This window comes from Chroicocephalus ridibundus, chromosome 7 (assembly GCF_963924245.1).
Source record: "Chroicocephalus ridibundus chromosome 7, bChrRid1.1, whole genome shotgun sequence".
NCBI classification, from domain to species: domain Eukaryota; kingdom Metazoa; phylum Chordata; class Aves; order Charadriiformes; family Laridae; genus Chroicocephalus; species Chroicocephalus ridibundus.
In genome coordinates, this window is record NC_086290.1 from 40629176 (window position 1) to 40642596 (window position 13421).

At 43.2% G+C, this 13421-nt stretch overlaps 1 protein-coding gene across 5 annotated transcripts in view; it reads right to left on the minus strand.

Annotated features, from left to right (window-relative positions):
• ERBB4 (erb-b2 receptor tyrosine kinase 4) overlaps positions 1–13421 on the minus strand; it is a 630546-nt gene that overhangs the window by 191582 nt on the left and 425543 nt on the right. The window lies entirely within an intron of this gene.

A 13421-nucleotide genomic window follows, 5' to 3' on the forward strand; every position in this document is an offset into this window, starting at 1 on the left:
CATAAAATATGGCTACTTTTGAAAGTGCTTTATACCCTAAATACCACTCTGCTACATATAACAATTGGGACATTTTAAAACACCAAAAAAGATGAACAAATCTGGAAGACTGAGGAACGATTTCATCACCCAGTGCTACTACTGTCGCTCTCTACATCCTACGTGTGACCCACTCATTCCTCCACAGAAGAAGAGATGGCTGTGCTAGAGAGGATCTCTATCTATCTATCTATCTGTCTCTGTCTGTCTGTCTATCTCATGTTCAATTCCCTCTGAACAATTGGGCGATACACTCAATGCCTGTGATTAAAAGCCACCCCTCTCCCCCAAAAGCTTGCAGAGCCTTCATGTCCAATATCACGGTAAAGGAAATGTGCCCTGTGCAACCACTTAACCCCAGTGACAACTAAGCTCACAGGACATTTCCTTTTCTGGCGGTTGGTTCTCCAGTTGCCTGCAGTTGGGTTCCTGAAGGAACGACTTGTTCCTTCAGAACCTACAGGTGATGTTCTACACGGTCCTTCTGTTGACCACAGACCTAAACCGCTGACAGGTTTAGTCCCTCAAGAAAAGGAACTGTAGGTGCTTTCATTGTGAAATACAGATGGAAGAGGAAGAGTTAGCAATGGTACCTTTTGTAAACTGCCTAGTAATTAGTGACTGAAACCTGCTTGGACTGAAGAGGGACCTGAGTTCACCCTGACCACTGTGCAAGGAAATGGAAAGCAGGCAGAAGAACTGGCACCTTCTCCTCTGGATGTATCTTATGTTATTCAAGAAAACACTCAGACAGTCCCACACCAGTCCTGACCGCGAGTGAATGGAGACCTCATTCTGCAGCTCCCACCCAGGCGTGGGCAGAACTCAGTCACGCTCCTGCTCACGGCGCTTCTCCCTCCTGAATGCCGAACACTCCCCGAGCACCCATGGGGAGCCTGCCTTACCGCACCTGGAGCCCTGCTGCTCAAACCCTGGTGTGGCAGTGCCTGAGGGGGAGGCAGCCAAGCCCTCTGCACCCAGGCGGACGTGAAGGGATGAGCTGAGAAACCCAAAGAAGCACCGTTAAAGACTATGCACAGTTCTTATCGCTGCTTTTTGGACCACAGGAACCTAACCACATTTCTGATCAAACTTTTATTCATCACCGAGTACTGCTGAGATTCTATTAGGCAGATTTCCCCTCTGAACCCGATCCAGAAGGTTACCTTTGAATCCTGCCTTAACAGCAGCTGCTGTTAACACTGCTCCGTTACACTAAATCAAATCCTTCCCATGCGCCCTGATGGGAGATAGCATTGGAGAAAATGCAAAATGTCTCTCGGCAAAGGTTGGATCACCCCAAAAGAAAACACTGCTCCTCTGCTAGCAGCGTGCTTATACCTTAGAGACGTTATACACTTGAGCAACCCACTGTGATAGTTGTGTAAAGTTGGACTTTCTGTCACTACCTTTGCAAAGCTCACGTTCTTCCCTCAGCGCTCGCACAGCATTCATGGCGCTATTGATGATGTTATGTGGTAATTACCCCACTGCATGCCAACTACCTTGTTAAAACTACCAGCTCCTTGCTGCATTCATGTTCATTTAAAGCAATTATACTCGGGAAGCGTTGTTGCTGACATCACCAGCACATAATTTGCTGTCACATTCTGCCATCTGTTTATTTAGATCACAAATGTACTATAACTACATAACGCACACTCATTCTGGCTGACAGGGAGGGGACTCCATCTGGCATGAATAATGCAACTTTAATCAGTAATAACGATTATTATGACTATTAAGAGACTACTGGAACCCTGTGCAGAAAGCAAATACATCCATATTGATTTATAAGAAGGTGATTTAAAAAGAAGGTGAGGTAAGCAGCAGATTAAAGGAAGAATTTTAACAGAGGAGACTCAGTAAGATACTGTTTGTTGGCTTTGGTGTTTCACCCAACCAAATAAAAATGATCCCTGGGAAGCGGGTTTTATAAACTGGCTATCCCTGACCACCAGAAGAGGGAAGGAAAAGAGCAGGGCCCTGCATGCACGCTCAATAACCTTTTCACCACTTGCTTTGCTTGGGCCTCAGCGGAGCAGGAGCTTCCCTGCTGAGGGCGGCTAGGGAGGAACACAACCTATGGACAACAGAGCCTCCTCTCGCAATGCTCTATTGTATGCCCAATCCTTCCTTGCGGTCAAATCTCATGCCTGTCTATCTTAAGGGGTCTGGAGTTGAGGGAGAAAGCCAGAAGTCCTGCAGCTGGCTGCAGTTTAAAGCACTGCACGGATCACTTGTAACCACACATACCTGATGCAGAACACGGCACCAGCTTGGCCATTTCTTCCCCTTTCTGTCCCTGGATTCTGTCTCCTTCCAAAACATACTGTATGCACTGGGCTTTCCACTGCCGTACTTGCAGTGAGGTAACACAAAAGAAACTTCAAGCACCCCTCCAAGTGATCTCTAACTGGAGAGGCCGCCCACGCTTCTGCAAAAGCTACACTTAAAATAAAACCCTTCATATTTGAAACTCCTAGGTGCTGAGCTGACCCTCAGTACACAAACAAAAACGTATTCAGCCAACTCTACCCCTCCTGGAAATAAATGCAATCCAGCATCTTCAAAAATAATTTTAAAAACTTTTTTAACTTGCACGCCTGCTTCCTGGTACGTGACTTTGTTTGGCAGTGTCAGATGATCATTTGCATTTAAATAGAGATATTTAACAATATAGCAAGCAAAGGCTGCCAGTTTTCTTTTTTCTCTTTGGGAACTCAAAGTATCTGCTTCATTGTTTTCACTTTTCTCAGCTGCACAGACACAACAAGGAGCTGAGCTTGTAGGCAGCACACCTCTGAATTGCATCCTTATGTGTCCTTTTGAAGGTCAAATATACTGAGAAAAACAAAACCCAAACTCCCTCCAAATAGTGTGTCTATATTTGTTTGTTTGTTTAAAAAGAAAAATAACTTCCTTTGCTCTCAGTATGAACTGGTCCAAATTCTGCCCTCACCTAACTCAGTATTTCGGCAGTTTTTCCCCACTGTAATAAGGACAGATTGCTACCCATTAAAGAACAGCTCTGTAAATCTAACACAAAAATAGACCCACGGAAGTCAACATAAGTAGCCAGGAGCATAAGGAGCATTCATGTGAGGAACAGGGCTCACGATTAGATGTGTATGTCAGACTTAAATGCTAATAAATCTATTGGCCCTAAGATTGATGAGGTCCTTGAAATAATTATACTACTTCTCACAGATCCCTCTGTATATATTTCTTAGGACTTTTAGAATGTAGCGAGCCAACAGAGAAAAAGTGAGAAAAAATTGAGAAAAAATTATCAATCAATTCTTGGCATAGAATAAATTATTCCCGTTTTCCCTTTGGTCTCTAAAATATTCTAAAACCCTCCAATATACAGCAGTAAGGGCCAAAAGAAACAACTAATGAAGAAACGGCAAACCAAGAAACCACAGAAGCGTTCTTCCTTTTGTTTTGATGCAGCAAAGAGTAGAGAGGTAGAACTCCTTCCTAGGATTTCCTCCACTGGTTCTTGACATCAAAAGATGCTGAGTGTCCTGAAGTCCTGGTGGCAACTGGGGGGGCCTAGGAGCACTCAGCTGCAGGGAAACAGCCCATCTGCAACAACTCATCAGATATGCTCCTATTACAATCATACAGGGATTCAAGAAGTAGCGGGAACTGGTGTAAAAAAGGAGAAATAATTCTGCAGGGCTCTGCCTTGTAAGCACTACCTAGCCCGTTCACTTAATTCTTGCACACTAGTGAAGGCACATAAGAAAAAAGGTTTGGTTTTGTTTTTCTTTTCTAAATGAGATATGGAGAGGAAGAACCTGGAAAAGTCTTCTCCTTGTTACAGGGGTCACGCTAGAGTACATTTCTGCTCCTGAATAGTAGAATTGTTTTGCATACACAATGACGTTTTATTCACTAGATTGCAGAGGTGGAGGGAAGGAGTTAAAAGCAGGCTTACGTAATTTTTACAGGGTTTGTTATGAAATTGAAGTTTAGAAAGGGCAGATTCCCACTGGAACAGGAAAATTAATTTTGCTTTGGCAAATTCCACGTAGAAAACCAATGACTCGTCTCCTGGGCTCATCTTCCCTTAGCCAATACTACTGCAACAGATCCTCATTATGGGCTCCAGTGCAGAGTATCATTGCGGTAACTTCCAGGATAGAGTTATTGTGGGCGATGCTTCTGCTCGCCCAGCCAGGGGGAGTCACCAGCAGAAAATGTTTGCTCACTAGCACAAGGTTACTTCATCCTTGTGCTTTCCTGAGAATTGAGAAGGGCTTTCCTTTGGCTCCAGACTGACTTTATTATTTCAGGAACAGTAAAACCACAAAGGATTAAGTTACTGACAAGACAAGAAAAATGAAGTCCTCCTCTTAGTTCTAAGCTCAGTGTAGTACAGAGAAGAAACGCTGCTTCTCCCCATCAGCTATGCCAGCTGCCTCAAGCAGACCTCTCTCAGTAGGAGAAGGAAAGCAGAAAGAAGAGAAGATATAGTCTCACTTTGCACAAAGCTTGCGTTTACAGATGGTTTCTACCAAGTGAATAAATCATTAATAAATGTTAGTATATCTGCAACACACTGATACTGAAGTGTGAATAAACACAGGCAAAATAAAGTGGCTTTGATGGTTACAAGCCATGGTTATAAGCAGCCTCTTTACTTATCTAACAGTCTGAAATAATTGATTAACTATCAAAACATCTATAAATCATTTATTAGCTTCTGTAAGCTACTTATAAACTCATCCTTCACTCATCCTTCACCTAAAAAATTCACTTCTGCAAAAACACGACAGATGCCATATAGATGTTTCTAGGCATAACTAGCCCTAAGGTCCAAGGAGTTGCAGGTATACTCCGCAGCCTCTTCTTGCCATTGCTTAGAACAGACAGAAGGTTTAAATACACTTGGCACGTTGTTTTTCTAGGCAGCTGAAGCTCCTTAGATTTATGTATTAAGAGATAACAAAATCAAAATATAATTCAAACACTGCAGCACAGCATTAACGAGAATTAAAGATACTATTGTTGTTATGGATTGTTCTGCCTTTATCAGGCTGTAATGCTTTCCGTGTCCTTGTCTGACTATTCCTATTGTCACACGTTCATTCATTCACACTCCTTTGTTAAATAAAAATCATTTTGCGTTTCCTACCAGCCCCGTGCTAGCCTTCAGATCTCTTCTATTGATTTGAAAGTTAATTACCTAACAGAGACTCACACTTTTCAGGATTTCCTTTCTTCATGGCAGGAGAGACACATGTCGCAAGAGAAAGTAAAACTTTCTGTAAAAGAAGAAAGTCTTATAGAAATATCTAGTGCTCATTTTCTCTTCCTTTCCGTGGAAGTGTTATGGGATACAATAATCCAAGGGTCAATTCCTCTGCTGCTATCAAACTATGTTGCTTTCACTGATGTCAGATGAGTTCACTTTGGGATGTATCACCAAACAGTTTTCCAACATGGCATTAGTCACAATAAAAAGCAGGCTTTTCTTTAACAAGCTGTAACTGCACTGATATTGTTACTTTTATTGTGGTAAATAGCAGCACTTCAGCTGACCTTTCTGTCTCGTATCTGTATTGTTGCTTCTACCCCAAATTCTCCATGCCCAATAGAGAGCACAAATATTAACGGGATCCCTTTACAGTGGAAACTCGCACAGTGTTCATCAATGAGGAATACGTACACTGTGGAAAAGCACAGCGCCTTCTGTGGATGCTACCATCATCCCTAAGTCAAAGTTTTCTAGCGCCCAGCCCCTAACTGCCACGTGTGTGTGCATCCAGCACGCGGGCTCCACTGGGGCTCAATCATGATGAAAGCAAACTCCCTCTAAAGATCGCTTCCAACGGGGACGTCCAGCTCTGCCATTCAATGCCTCTATCTTCCCCTCATCTTCCTCAGTAGATAAGAAGAGACATGCACACAAATGGAGAGGGACTCGGGAACAGGCGGCTGAAAAGAAACTGGCACGGGAAATAGGTCTGGGAAATAAAAACAATCCAAGAGATATGCCCTGAAAGACAGGCAGAGGGAGAGGTATGGGGACAGTGTGAGGGAACAGAGATAAAACTGAACCAGCACTGAAGAAAACAAAAACTGAATACCAAAGGGGGACGCATTTTCTTGAGTAATGTGTGATGGAGACAACCCTCGCATGCGCACAGGGACTAGGGATCTGTTGAGAACTGCAAAATTACAGTTTCGCTAGATACGCTGGTGGCACACAGTTTTGGTTTTAAGAGAGATTGGCCACCAGAGGTAAAGGAATAAATGGAAAGTCAAGAAGAATATGTCAGCAGCACCGAACGGGCTCAGGCTGGTGGATTCATATCTATCGCTGACAGCTCGGAGCTGATAGGAAGGCTCACTGTAGCGTTATTTCAGCTGCTACAGAAAAATGTCTTCAGGCCACAGTAACAACTACAGAAAGGGACCTGAGGGGGGTAATGAAGACACTGGTTATTTTTCTCTGCCTGGAACAGACAGCACTGGTAAGGCCGTATGACTCGATACATTAATTGGGGGTTTAGTCATCCACAAAAATAAAAACCTTCACATATGACATAGTCTAAAACTTTAAACTGATTAAGCAATTAGGACCTATTAATTATCACTGCTTATAGCTGTTAGCACAGAGCAATGTAAGTGAATTCCCCCCACTGTGGTGGTGAATTAGTTCCAATCAGCATCAAATGCCTTTCTGCACACACACACGGGGATCCTGAGCAAATGGGGAGACGCAGCTGGAAGGCCAAAAGGATAGGTCAAGTCCTACCTGCTGCTTGGCAGGCTCATCAGGAACAACAAGCCCTCAGGAATCTTTCCTTGTAATCATTATTCTTAAAAAAATATATTCACCTCCAGTAAGCCATAGATAACTGTCCATCCTCGCACACTGGCAGCAGGACTCTGCTCCTGAGCAGCAGAGCACTTGGTCTCTGTCTAACGGGGGGTTACACGGGACTAGAAATGAAACACCCCCAAAGCACACAGACCAACAACCCCAAACCCCATCAAAACACAGGGGGACCTCTAGTTTTCCCTTTCCTTTGTGTGAAAGGAGAGGGCAATATTCCACCACCTGTAGACATTAACACTCACCTAGGATGTGGGGTTACGCATTCCACTTTCTCCTTTGCTTCCTGTGATGAAGACTCTCACCTCCCAGGACAGCAACCCAAGAAAGAGCCTACAGGCTGTTCTCTGGAAGGGGAGAGCACAGCGCAGGCAGCCATCCCTGATGACGACAGCTCTCCCGACGACACAGGAGCTCACCAGCCCTGAAGGGAGAGAGCTGGACACAGCTTCTCGCCCCACAGCTAGTGGTTATGACCACTGGAGAAGGGATACATTTAAGGATCAGTCCATGCCCCTACAGCTATTTCTGTATCTTACCCAATGATTACTTAATACTCAGTATTTAAACAGAAGGAGTAGAAAAGACCTCAGCTCAGACGAACCTGGGGCAGTTTCCACTGGGAGGTGGGAGACAGTAGGTACAGATCTGAATGCCTTCAAGCAAGCTAGGAAACCGAACCCTGCTCCCCGCATCCTGGGCAACTCCTAAGCTCCTAATATATTTCGTAAAAGGGGAGAGAAGTCCTTACTGAGGAAATCTGAGTGTGAGCAGAAGACAGGTCTGTGAGGGGAAGGCAGCAGGCAAGTAGGCACTGCAGATTCCCAGCAGACAAAAAAGCAAACATCTTCTATGCCTTTTATATTCATTTCAACATTTCCCCTTGTTTTCCTCCTCGCACGTACTATTTTAATGGGTTCTCTCCTCTGCATGGGGGTGTCCTGAAGAAGATGGATCTCATATCTAAGAAGCAGCCCTTGCGATGCCTAACGCTGTGACACCCACACCCTTCCTTGCTCCGGGACACTGCCCGTTAGCTCTCAGTGAGAAATGTCAGCACTGTTAGAGGAGATTTTCAAAGGAGTTGCACAGAAAACTCAAAGACACACAGAAAAGTGCCAAAGCTGGGGATGTTTTTGTGCTTGCTTAATACCAACTCCTCCACCCCTCACACAGATCAAGGCAGTCAATACCACGTAAGTCAAAATAATGTCCTGTAATAATGTTCCTGTAATGCTGCCAAAGCAGTAATAAAGTTCGAACAGAGGGGCATACAGTTTTCATTTTTTAAACAAAGTAATAACCTCCAAGAAGGGAAATGAGAAGTCAAAATTGAAGTGGCTTTTAAAATTCATTTTACCTTTTCTTGGTGCCACGTGATATTCCTAGAGTCTGCCTGGGTACAGTTAGGTGTGCTAATGTGTAACCAACTTTTGACTCAATTAGATGGAAATAGTAGAAAGGAACTCCCTATTCCCGTGAAATTTGGAGTCCGTTTTTAGACAAACTTCGGAAAAGTATCATAATATGCTTATTCAAATGTAATTGCTTATTCAAAATGTATCTCTGGCTATTCTAAACAAAACTGATTATTACAAAACAATACTTGGACAACAGAAGCCCTATCTCTGGTGGAAAACAATGCATATACTCTGATATTTAGATTCAGTGTTTGCTATACACAAATATTCAATGAAAATAATCATACAAACAAACTGAAGACTGCAATTTCCTGGAAAATCTTCAGCTCTCGGAGATCTGCAGAGAGGTGATGCTGTGGACATTCTGTGACTTCTCATGTTCTCATAATATGATGAATATTATCATATTCTCATAATATGATGAATTCAGTATGAAGTTGTTTCATATGTAGCAATTTGTATAAAACCACTTGGAAGCCCTGGATTGAGCATCTTACTCTGCAAATATTCCCAACATTTCCCCTCTGCTAGAACACTTCATTGATGATGGCTTTTATTAAGCTTTGAAAGTAGCTTACAAGTTCCTACAACAGGAACAGAAAGAAAATTTGGAGATGTGAAAGCTCCTTTCAATACTAGCCCAAGGAGATAGGAATGTGGAGATCCTACACACAGGGACAGAAAGTGTGAGGGACTGCAGGAGCATAAAATACACTCTTTTTTTTTGCTTCGCTACTTCCTATACCTTGTCTGTTGTTTAGCAGACAGAAACTTCCCTTCTAGTCACTCAGCCACAACACTTGTCCTCTTCCTTGCAGGAGGTGTGAAGGGAAGAGAGAGAAGACCCCGAAACAGCCCTGGGTTTGAGCAGAGCAGTGGCCAGAGCTCTTTAGCCAGGCTGTCCACAAAAGCAGGGCAGGAACTTTAGTGACAGTTTTGGGAATTTCTGCCGAAACAGGCATGTGTAATGAAACCCTTAAAAAATTGCACGTGATAGCAATAAAGACTTGGTGTGATTTTGTGTTTTATGCAAGCAACAGAGGAGTCTGTCGGGAGATGCCAGCTGGCTCGTCCCACCGTTGCACCCCCCGCTGCCCCTGAGTGATACACACCTACCCTCCCTGCTCCATGCAGCAGCACCAACCAAGGCCACTCTGAGCTGGTGGCTGGCACGTACATCTTGCAGATCTAACAACAGACAACTTCAAAAGGGTGGGAGGCACACAGCAGCTTCAAGAACCAGTAGATGCAATTAAGTGGCTGATTTTATAGTTTTTCTTTTCTTCCTCTTTCCCAAGCAGCTCTTCAAAGGCAGCTAGCTAGAGCAGCTGGAGCTTGCTATGAAAGACCAATTCCACCCACCCACCCACTCAGTACAAATCTGCCAATTACCATTCAATTAGACTATTTTAAATATTCGGAGTATTTGGAGTTTGTTTCCTACTTTCAAGAAACACTGGTGTTTGTGATAAAGCAAGCTGCTTATAATGGAAAGGGATGCTTTCATGTAAACTGAAAGTCTCTCCCTTGTGCAATATTCTGCTTAAATGCCGATCTGCTTATAAACAGGTGGTATAGAGTAATGCATTATACACACACAGGTTGCCATTAAAAGACAAGCATTTAGCAACAGTTGCCACACACTACTACCTGGAGCACTACTTAAACTCTGTAGCTATAGAACTAGCGCTACTTGGTAATATCTCTATACATGAGCATGGAAACCTGTGCCACTTGGTGGGTGACTTTCACCCTGTAACTGCTATATAAAGGGAGGGAGATACTCAGTAAAACAAGGTCAGCACTTTGGCAGGGAGGGAGTTGGGTTTGGGGTTGGGTATTTTTTGTTTATCTTTTTGAAGAATATATTTTTCACCGCAGAGAGATGCCCATGTCAGAGGTTCAGGAACTGTTAATGCTGGCTTTTGCAGTGCCCTCCTTTCCGTGTCCGCCACTCCTAAAGATCCCTGGCTTTGTAGCAGTTGCTTTGCTAGATCCCTGGATTAAGCTCTGGCAGCCTAAGGGGTTCTGTCCTTCACGGCATTATTTATTCGTACTAGCTACGTATGCTTGTGTTTGTTACTTACTTTTTATTCAGTGAACTCAACTGTTAGAGGCATTGTATTTCCATCAAATGCCGCACTGCCTGCCTTTCAAATCTGTTTCAAGGGCATTTGGAAACTGACAAATCCCTTCTGAAAATGCTGCTGAAGATATTTATTAGGAAAATAAACTGATTCCCTTTATTCAAAACAGTGTTCCGGGTTGAGGAAAAACATTAGTGGCAACTTCAAGCAGTTCAGCTTGCCGTACTAATGCAAAACAAGTTCATTATATCACTGGATTTCATGTACTCCTCCATCTTCAGGTACATACGCTTGGGAAAAACTGTTTTTTAGCATCAGTTTATTCTGTGCCTATATATGTCTTTCTATTCCAGGTAAATAAATAAATTCTGGCCTGACTAGAGATTCCCTAATAGTAGGAAAAGGAACCTCCACGTATGCTGAACAAAAGACGGTTGCGGGACTTTCTGGCTGTCTATATTCAGCTCTGATATACGTTTCCTTTCCAACTGAGATATCCATGAAACTGCTGCTAAAATGCACTGCTGCAAGCCCTTGAAGTGTGTTCCACACGGAAGGAGCTTTCACAAAACTGTTTAGTTATTTGTGGCTTTTTACCAAAAAGAACAGCTTTTCCTCCTGACTTTGCCGCGGTGACACCGGTGGCAGGGAAGGTATTCTGTACTGAGAGCACCTCTCTGCAGAGGCCCCGCTCCCTGGTCTCCAAACGTACATTTAAAATGTTAATTGAACTTCAAGTAATAACCTCAATGAAAGGTTATAATTTAACAAACTGCAATAACAAATGTCTTCAGCGCATACTTTCTGGAATGCCATTTTCTCCGTAGGTAGTTTCCCATTTAGATGTACACCAGAAATGATACACTAGCTATTCTGAAAGTTGGCTTTCAGCATGAATTAGTCACTTCCCTCTTTTCTTTTTGCCAGCATACATAAATACACTGCTGTTACTCTGGCCTTCTGTAGAGCAAAATCCTTGTGCTTTGAAAAAGCACAAAATATCTTGGGGGAGTAACTGGACAAAACACAGTTAGCTCACCTGTGTCTTGGTACTGAGGCCTAGGGGTTTGATTTACACGCATTCGTTATTTACACATAATCGTCTCCTGTTACCAGAGCATCCTCTGGGCTTTAGAAAGCTTTCCACGAGCTTGTATCTACATTACGTCCAGCTCTCCTGATTTTTTACTAACCGATGGCATTTTTACTGTGGGAAAGGACTCTGTCCTCCCTCCCACTCTGGCGGAAGACACCCTGCTTCACCAGTGTGGCGTCCCGATGGGAACAGGACTGGTCTGCGCAAGAGCCTGTTTTGGATGGTCCAGTTGGAAACACCGGTGTGTACATCTGTAGCATTTTATGTAATTTAAGTGCGGCGTAACTGAGAACTGGTGGAAGGTTGGGACTTTTGGGAGAGACTGCAAGGATCTGAGGAACGCCTATTCTTCAAAACTATCACATAATTACTTCAGAATAAAATAGCCAATCGTTTGACCTGAGTATAAATTTCCAGATAAGCCACTATGTGTAAAAACGATCCTTTTCTAATATTGCGACTACTGGTACAAAAAATGAGTTACTGCCCAGTGAAGAATTACAAGGCCACTACTGAGCATTAAATCAATGCGCTGGCTTCCCGTCACACCTCACTCCGCAGCTGCGACAAATGGCCCTACAAAAATTCACCTACAGCACTTGCCAGCAACTCCAAACCCAGGCTGTTAACACCCAAAGGAGAACAAAGTTTATCACTTATACAAAACTCCACGCAAATATCAACTTACGCTTGTCGTGAAACACACTTCAAGAGTACGCTATATATGCTGAGGGGAACGTACATGTATCCACATGGCCGATTTTCTCCTATACCAATTTAAAAAAGGAGCTTTTGGCCTTAAACTAGTCTGATATATACATTTCTACTAAGCTAAGTTTCTACCAAATTATTCCCATTTCTGCAATATTTTAAAGAAGTACCTCTTTAGAAACTGTATTACTTTTTTTGCTAGGCATGTGGAAAACTTGCAGTAGAATATGGCCCAGCAAACTCTCAGTTATCAGGGCCGATGAGGTAGCAGGTTAACCTAAACAAAGCAACTCACAGTGTAACGCAGAAAATGAAGAAAGGAAAAGAAAATAATGAAGCCAGCACGGACTCCCATCAAGCAAATACGTACTCTCCAGAGATAAGTATGTCAAACCAAGCTCTATTGCTTCCAAACACACCTGCACCCAGGTAAGGTCAATCACGGCCTGGATTGTCTGCACCAGCAGAAGAGAAAGCGGACTTCATAAGCAACCGTGCAGCTGGCTAGTCCATTTTCTGGTCCTTTAATTAAAATGCAAAGAGCTGGCTAAATGGTAAACATTTAATTAGATTTGTCTCTATGTTTCAATATTAATAAAACACATGACAAATGCATTAAGAGCCAGCTAATTGGGGGCTCTGCAAACGTGGCTGTAAATGAGCAATTATAACACAATTGGGGTGTGGTTCCCCCCAGGGGTTGTTGCAGGACTAACGCTTTTTAATATTCCAGCCAAAGGTTTAGAAATTATTAAAAGATCACTCACACCAAATGTATTTTATGTGGCCAAACATAAGATTGCATATTTTGGAATAAAGCATACAGGCTACATTTTCTGGAAAACAGGGGGTCTCTAAAACGCGCAGGTGTCAGAACTGCCTGAATACCAGGTTCCTCATGTGAAGCTGAAACACAAAGGACACAGTTTTTACGTCTACAGGATGTTGGTTAAATCAGTAACAAAAAGCTATACGTGCTTTGGTTTCTGCCTTCTAAAACCATATTGAAAAATATTTTACATTGACAAGCAACGAAAATTATTCTGGGGCTGGAAAGAAATTCCTCACTATGAGAGACGTGAGCCCCTCTATCTGTTTAGCTTATGAAGAAAAGCTCAAGAGGTGAGCTGACTACACGCTACCTGCCGTTTCTGCAGGGAGAAACTGCTGGCTGCCAGAGAGCTCTTTGAGCTAGCTGGGCAAGGCGTAAGATG